Source organism: Phascolarctos cinereus, unplaced genomic scaffold (genome assembly GCF_003287225.1).
Source record: "Phascolarctos cinereus isolate Bilbo 61053 unplaced genomic scaffold, phaCin_HiC Scaffold_2;HRSCAF=192, whole genome shotgun sequence".
In the NCBI taxonomy this organism is placed as follows: Eukaryota; Metazoa; Chordata; class Mammalia; order Diprotodontia; family Phascolarctidae; genus Phascolarctos; species Phascolarctos cinereus.
In genome coordinates, this window is record NW_027555625.1 from 280636943 (window position 1) to 280645638 (window position 8696).

At 40.1% G+C, this 8696-nt stretch overlaps 1 pseudogene; it reads left to right on the top strand.

The window, feature by feature from the left end:
- Window positions 1-688: 688 nt before the first annotated feature.
- Window positions 689-1315, top strand: LOC110207355 (large ribosomal subunit protein eL18 pseudogene; annotated as a pseudogene).
- The last annotated feature ends 7381 nt before the right edge of the window (window positions 1316-8696 follow it).

An 8696-nucleotide genomic window follows, 5' to 3' on the forward strand; every position in this document is an offset into this window, starting at 1 on the left:
GAAACCAGGTCTCCATGTCACTTCTTGAACATTTCTAAATCACATTGCTATATGTGTATTCTTCCCTCCACCCCTACCCACCACACTTTCTAACTCCTCTTTATATATTGTCTTCTGCCATAAGGAAGTAAGCTCCTTGAGGTCAGACTGTCTTACTTACTGATATTTATATCGTCAGCATTTAACACAGTGCCTGGAGCTTAGGAAGTCCTTAAAAATTCTTTATCATGCATTCATTCATTTAATTACTTCCCAAATCTGCCTTTCTCTTCTGATGCCTTTGCCATAAATTGACAAGAGTAATGAAACCACAAACTGTGTCCCTGGTGTCTTCAGTTTCTTTCCCAAGACTTCAAAAAACTTAGAAACACTAAAGTCCTTTTGGAAATATCATCAATGCCCATATGAATTACCAGAGAAGAGAAATAATAAGGTTTGATAAGTCTTAAGAAGTTCTTAAAGAAATCTTAAGGGCAACTAAGTGGTACAGTAGATAGAACATTAGGCCTGGAGTCAGGAAGATTTATCTTGGTGAGTTCAAATCTGGCCTTAACACTTCCTAGCTGTGTGGCCCTAGACCAGACATTTAACCTTGTTTGCCTCAGTTTCCTCATTTGTAAAATGAGCTCAAAAAGGAAATGGCAAACCAACCCAGTACCTTTGTCAAGAAAACTCCAACTGGCTTTCCTGGTCGGGCCGGTGTTCGGTAGGGTGCCAGCATGGGAGTCGACATCCGCCATAACAAGGACCGGAAAGTCCGGCGCGAGGAGCCCAAGAGCCAGGACATCTACCTGCGGCTGCTGGTCAAGCTCTACTGGTTCCTGGCCCGTAGAACCAACTCAACTTTCATCAAGGTTGTCCTGAAAAGGCTGTTCATGAGCCGGACCAACCGGCCTCGTCTGTCCCTGTCCCGAATGATCAGGAAAATGAAGCTGCCTGGCAGGGAGAACAAGACAGCTGTGGTTGTTGGGACCGTGACGGATGATGTGAGGATCCAGGATGTCCCCAAACTGAAGGTGTGTACCCTTCGTGTTACTAGCAATGCCCAGAATCGCATCCTCAAGGCTGATGGGAAGATTCTTACCTTTGACCAGCTGGCCATGAGCTCGCCCAAGGGCCGGGGCACTGTCTTGCTGTCTGGTTCCCGGAAGGGTTGTGAGGTATACAGGTATTTTGGGAAGGCACCGGGCACTCCACACAGCCACACCAAACTGTACCTCCGATCCAAGGGCCGAAAGTTCGAGCATGCCAGGGGCCACCGTGCCAGCCGAGGCTACAAAATCTAACTCCCTCCTTGTTATATTAAAGATTTTTGGACAACAACAACAACAACAAAACAAAAAAGCCCAACTGGGGTCACAAAGAGTTGGATATGACTGAACAACAACAAAGCGGTTCTTTATTGTGCTTTTGATACATGCATTGAAAAGACAGTAGACTTCTCATTGTTAATACAAGGTCAACATACAGCTGCCTCAGGAACCTTCAGTAGGGAGTCTCCAATAACCACATTTATTTCCTTTCCTCTGACTTTCAATGGACGAGCCTCCTCAGAGTGTTCCTCCTCAATTTTGAGAAAAGACTTACCTCAGTTACTTTGCTTCAAGTGGCATTCACCTTTCTACTTCATTTTCTCCCTTATATCTTATTCTTCCACTCTCCTACTTCCTGGTAAAGGATAGAATTTCCTTTTCAGATGCTTTTGGCCCCTCCCCCATTTAAAAAATTAAAGTCCTTCCATTTTAAACAAATATTTTGATTCCCTAATAACCTAGAGAATGAAGAACTATTCCCTCATCCACCTTTATCTTCTTTTCTAAGATAGGAAGTAACTTGCAATTTGAACATAAATAACAATTCTAGGGATTCTGGGATCTCATCCATGTGGGTCCAGCTTACCCAAGTATAGATCATAACCCAACCATGCCTTTTCCTCCTGTGTGATTATATTCAAAATCTGTCCACAAATCATCCATAAAAGATCCCACTCAAGTGGACAGTGTTCTAAATACAGTAAGCAATGGATAAATGTTGGCTTGAGCTTGAAGGATAATCTAATCTGTGGAAACTCCATTAACATTTATATGCATTGCAGATAATAAACACTGAATAAGTGATTGTACTGAAAAAAAGGAAAGGAAATAGAAGAAGTCACTATCTGGAACTGATGATTCAAACTCAGTTCTCAGTATGAAGGAAGTTCTTTAGTGAAGTGAAGTTTCATTCATTATCAAGAAGATAGCAGGCAACCTATCTGGGATCAAAGGAAATTGACTTAAATTATGGTAGGAAAGATGAATGTAAAGAGCATCTTGAGACAGATGGGGTGGGGGTTGCATTTCTAAATAATCATGACCAAAAACATTTGCCACCTGGTGGCCAGCCTTCTGACAATGATCTCCACTCAGGTAGGCTGGTTCTCAGATAGCAATCATACAGTGCATCATTAAACCTATATGCAAAGCCATACTAGCTTAAGAGGATACATTAGAGCTTGCGCTCTGCTGGTATAGCCTCCCAGGGTCACCTACATACTGTAATAGGCACGAGAATAAGACTTTATTGGACACTTGGTTACCTGTGTAAAAACTGAGCCACTGAAGTCTCTAAGAACTTGGACTTAAGGGTCACATGCTATTTTTCCCAGGTTCAGTTGTTCTTGTCTTGTGTAGCTAGTCATAAAATGTTGGCCCTGAGCCCCTATCCAATATAACATTCTCTATTATAAGACCATAAAAGAGACTCACAACCAATAGCAAAAGCATTTAATTAAGAAGTAAAACAAGGTAAATAACAAAATGTTCCCCCAAACTAAAAAACCCAGCTTCCTTACGTTCTCATAGATGGGGATAAGTTAGAAATCTCCTAGGGAAAACTTGTAAGAAGATAGGAAAACTCAGTTGTCCCAATCTCTTCTCTACATGCAGATCTGTTAGCCATTTGGAGCAGGCCAGAATCTGCTGGATCCTCTTGAATTTGTTCTGTTGTTATTTATCTTTCGGTTTTTTAAAATAGTTATTTAGCATTCTGTTTTTCCCCAGTTACATGTAAAAACAATTTTAACATTAATTTTTAAAACTTTGAGTTTCAAATTCTTTCCCTTCCTCCCTCCCCACCCCACCCCCATTGAGAAGGCAAACAATTTGATATAGGTTATACATGTGTAGCCACACAAAACACTTCCATAATTGTCATGTTGTAAAAGAAAACATGGACAAAAAAATCCTCAAGAAAAATAAAGTTAAAAAAAGTATGCTACAATTTGCATTCAGTCAGACACCATCAGTTATTTGTCTGGGGGTGGATAGCATTTTTCATCATAAGTCCTTCAGACTTGTCTTGGATCATTGTATTGCTGAGAATAGCTAAGTCATTCATAGCTGATCATCCTGCAATATTGCTGTTACTTTGTACACAGTACATTTCACATTACATCAGCCCATGCAAGTCTTTCCAGGTTTCTCTGAGAGCATCCTGCTCATCATTTCCTATAGTACAATAGTATTCCATCATAACCACATACCACAATTTGTGATGGGCATCCTTTCGATTTCTAATTCTTTGCCCCCAGGAAAGAGCTGCTATACTTTTTTGGTATACATAAATCCTTTTCTTTTTTTTTTAATCTCTTGAGATACAGACTTAGTAGTGTTATTGCCAGGTCAAAGGGCATGCATGGTTTTCATAGCCCTTTGGGCATAGTTCCAAATTGCTCTCCAGAATGGTTGAATCAGTTCACAACTTCACCAACAGTGCATTAGTGTTCCAATTTTCCCCCACCCCCTACAACATCTGTCATTTACATTGCTGTCCCATTAGCCAATCTAACTGGTGTGAGATAGTACCTCAGAATTGTTTTAATCTGCATTTCTCTAATCGACAGTGAGAGTATTTTTTTTCATATGGCTATAGATAGCTTTTATTTCTTCATCTGAAAACTGATCATATCTTTTGATCATATGTCAATTGGGGAATGATTGTCATTTTTATAAATCTGACTCAGTTCTCTATGTTTAAGAAATGAGGCCTTTATCAGAGAAACTTGCTTCAAAATTTTTTTTCACAGTTACGATTGCTAACTGTATTTTCCTCCACCCTATTCCCACCCCCATTTATTCTATTCTCTCTCTCTTTTCACCCTGTCCCTCCTCAAAAGTGTTTTGCTTCTGACCCCCAATCTGCCCTCCCTTCTATCACACCCCCTTTTCTTATCCCCTTCCCACCTACTTTCCTATAGGGTAAGATAGACTTCTATACCCAACTGAGTGTGTGTGTTATTGCCTCTTTGAGCCAGTTATGATGGGAATAAGGTTCACTCACTTCCCCTCACCTCTTCCCTCACACTACTGTAAAAGCTTTTTCTTGCCTCTTTTATGTAAGATTGTTTATTCCATTCTACCTCTCCCTTTCTCTTTCTCCCAGTGTGTTCCTCTCTTACCCTTTAATTTTAGATATCATCCCTTCATATCCAACTCACACTTGTGTCTTCTGTCTATACATACTCCTTCTAACAATTTTAATATTGTAATCATCTTCATTTTTACCGATGACATCATGGATGATGTCTTGACTTGCATGTGAATTGGGTTTAAATGAAGCAGGCAGAGTTATGCAAAAGTCATCAGACTCTCTCTCTTCCTGAGTCATCAAAGTTCAATGGCAAGACAAGTCAGGACAACTGGTTATATATAGCCCAGGATGCAATGGATGACCTTGGTATCTTCAATGTCTGACCAAGCTCTCAGCACTCCATAGTGTCTGCTTCAGCCACCTTTATGGCCATTGGAACAAATTGTTCTCATCCGCCCTTTCCACCAGAGGAAGTCTTTACATCCTTGAGGTTTACGTCCCCCAACTAATTCACTGACAGGTTTGAGGCTTGTCGATTACTCTCCATCTGGTTTAGTCCATTTTCTAGAGACAGTTTTACTGGGGTGTGGCCACTGCATGTGCTGCAGCTTATTGGAGCCACAGGTAAGAACTGGGTGATAGGTGGACACCAAAGATGGATAAGCAGCCCTGAAAAGGACTTGACAAGCCTTCCCAATGGAGGTGCTAGTTTTTTTGGTACACCCTTGGATTTTCTCTACAATCCTAAAGATTTTGCTGGAGCTCCTGAGTTCAGGAATGTTGTGGCAATATTGACACATACATTTCCCCTTCTATTTCCCCATTCTGTCCACAGCCCACATCTTGCCTCTTCTTCTCTACTCATTCCCAAAGCTCTGGCAGCTCCACTTTTCTTATTTCTGCCCCCTTTCCTGTAGCTTTCTCTCTTTTTCTTCATTTTCGAGTTGTACAACATCCATGTCCAGGGCTCCATAGGAATCTGATGTTCTGGAGCTTTCTCCAGTGAACACCTGTATTTTCCCCTCATTGTTGCAGGCACTTGAAGCTGTGCTGGAAAGTTCCTATAGGCTCTGTAGTACACCTGAACAATAAAAATAGTCATAGAACATCAATGATTAAGTGTAATGCAGATTTCTATTTTAGATGCTGTCAGAGGATGCAGAGGAATACAAAGAAATGATCCTTTCCCTGAGAGAATTCCCAATCCACTAGGGGAAATACACCTTTTCAGTGGTCTCCTATTCTTATGGAAGAGACATCAGTATGTCAAGAATCTGTGAACTCCTTTCCTCAGTGCAGATTGCAATCCACTTAGGAGATCAGTCTTAGAGATTGCCTGAGACTCAGAGAGTGGCTTGAATGTAGTCCCACAACTAATATTGAAGATAGTATTTGAACCCAAGACTTCCTCACTATGAGTCCAGCACTCTCCCTGATCCATGTTTTCTCTGTGTGGTGGGAAAAAAGGGAGCATAAGAAAAATCAAGGTAAATATGTAAATAAACACACATTAACCGTGGCAAGCATTCTGTATTTGGAGTCAGGACATCTGGATTCAAATTCACTTGGTAGCGATTATGACATTAGGCAAGTCACCGTCCGTGTAGGGGCTTGTTTCTTTCTCTGGAAAATGAAAATGTTTTATTTCTAAAGTTCTTTGCAAGTCTAAAATTCTGCGTATCTGTTCTCTCCATTTTTAATCCAAGGCAGCTGTTGGTTTGTGTGTGTGTGCGTGTGTATGTATGTATGTGTGTGTGTGTGCACACATGCACGTGTGTGTGTCTGTGTCCCTACCATCTCCTAATTGAACATGGCCACACTAGCTCCTCTTATAATCTGTAAGGATAAATACTCACAAATGAATTTACATTTTCTAGGGTAAGTTTTTGCTGCTCATGAATAGTCAAGCCTAGAGCCAGTCCTCCCCCTCGATCCCCCACCCTTCTACTGTCAAATACCAGGGGCTTCTAATAGGAATGGGGATGGAAGCTAGGCCCCAGCAGGCACCACAGTAATGAAGTTAGCAAAAAGACAGATGATGGCGCCTCTCTCTATATTTAAGCTGGCCGGCCTACCCGTCTGCTCCGGCCCCGGGGCCAGGGTTTGGTGACCAGCATCTCAATGGCTATTTTCTATGACAATTTCCATGTCTGAGCTCATTCATCAATTTCTATTCAGCAGAATCAGTTTTTGGAAAACTTGCAAAGGTTACTGAATCCAGGGGGAAGAGAGCCACCATGAGATATAATACAGACTTTCCCAGGGATAGTATGAAAATCCCTAGTTCCCTTGCTTCTTCCTTCCAAGCCTCATTTTTTCCATGACTTTATCAATGGCTGATAGTCAGGGATAATTCAAGCCTTTGAGGGGGATGGTGGAATTTGGAAAACAGAACTAGCACCATTTTCAACCACATGGAAAAGGGCTCTTTTTCTACCATGACCTCATGGGGTTATGCCAAGGCCCCTGCTTCCTGGCTGTGTCTGGGTTCCTGCATGGAGTGGAGTAGAAAGGGTTCAAAGTCAGACAGGAAGTAGTAAATGATAGAGGACCAAGTCCACAAGTAAGTAAGAGGTCTGTTAAAACAGTACCAAGAGAGGGGATGGCATTGGGTTTGGGTCTGCCCCGGAGAGTCATGTGGCAAGCACAAAAGGCAAATCCTATACATTGTGCCACATGGTTATACCAGCTAATATAGTGGGGAAAGGACTAGACAGAGAAATCAAAAGAAGCAGGCTATAGTCTACCAGTGACTGAGCAAATAATCTAACCTCACTGAGTCCCAGTTTGCTCATCTATAAAATGGGAGTGATAATCTCTGCATAGTCTACTTCACAGGGTTGTAATAATAATTCAATAAGATCACGAATGTGAAAGTCCTTTGAAAACTGAAATGTACTTTAGATAATATTATCATTATGACATGGTATTATATTGTTCTATTTGGTTAAGAGGTTTTTCTCAGCAGCTAAACTGGAAATTCCTTGAGGCAGGATCCATGGCATGAAGGTGACTATAGATTCTCAAAGGCTAACCCAGTGGAACACAAGCTGTGGTATGTCCAATCAAGCTGAAATGGACTCAGCAATGGACCATGCGTCTACTAGCAGCCTAGCTAATCAATCAACAAGCATTTCTCAAGCACTATGTTCTCCATACATAGAATACTCTCTCTTTTCATCTCTACCAGTTAGAATCCCTAGCTTCCTGCAAGGCCCAGCTCAAGGGCCACCTCCTAGGAGATGCTCTCCTGGTCCCCCCAGGCCATTAGTGCTCTCTCTACCTCTAAATTATGATGGATTCTGTCACTACCTGTATGACTTTGGGCAAGTCACTTCTACCCTCTTGGCCTCAGTTTCCTCATCTATAAAATAAGAGGATAAGATTAAATAGATCCTAAGATTCCTTCCATCTCTGGGTCTATGATCCTGTCATCCTATCAAACACTTCTTTGTGGTCATGTTGTGCTCCTCCAGTAAAATATAAGCTTCTTAAAAACAAGCATTTTTGTTTTTGTTTTTCTTTGTAACCCCTATATCTAGCACAGCTCCTTACAAAAAGTAGTCATTTTGGCTTCAGAAAAATGACCTTTTTTTAAAGCCATTGCAGTTTATTTCATTATTATATAGTCTGAAATTGTTCTGTTTTGTTAGGAGTCTCTTTCAGGGACTAGATTACAAATTCCTTAAGACAGGAACTATTATCCTCCTGGTACTTAGCAGAAAGCTAGACTCATGTCGGAGATACTAAATAAATTACCTATGAAATTGAAGTGATTTGAAGGAGTAGAGGAGAAGGAATATGAAAACCCAATCATCAACTTTAAATGGTTATACAAATATAAGCTATTACTACTTATTAGACTCATAGTTCTCAAACCTTTTGGTCTCAGGAAGCCTTTTCATTCCTAAAAATTATTGAGGACTTCAAAGAGCTTTTGAATAGATATAGATATAGATATATATAGATATATACACACATATATATAAAATATGTGTGTATAGATATAGATATAGATATATATAGATATATACACACATATATATAAAATATGTGTGTGCATATATTTACCATATTAGAAATTAGAGTGGATAAATTTTTAAAATAAATTTATCAATTCATTTAAAAATAACATTAATAAACCCTTTACATAATAACATTTCATGAAAAAATGACCATATTTTCAAAAACAAACAAAAATTAATGAGATTGGCATTATTTTTCATATTTTGGCAAATCTCTTTAATATCTAGATTAATTGAAGACATCTGAATTATCCTATCTGCTTCTTCCTTCAATCAATTATTTTGGTTGAAATAGATGAAGAAAATCTGGCCTCACACAGA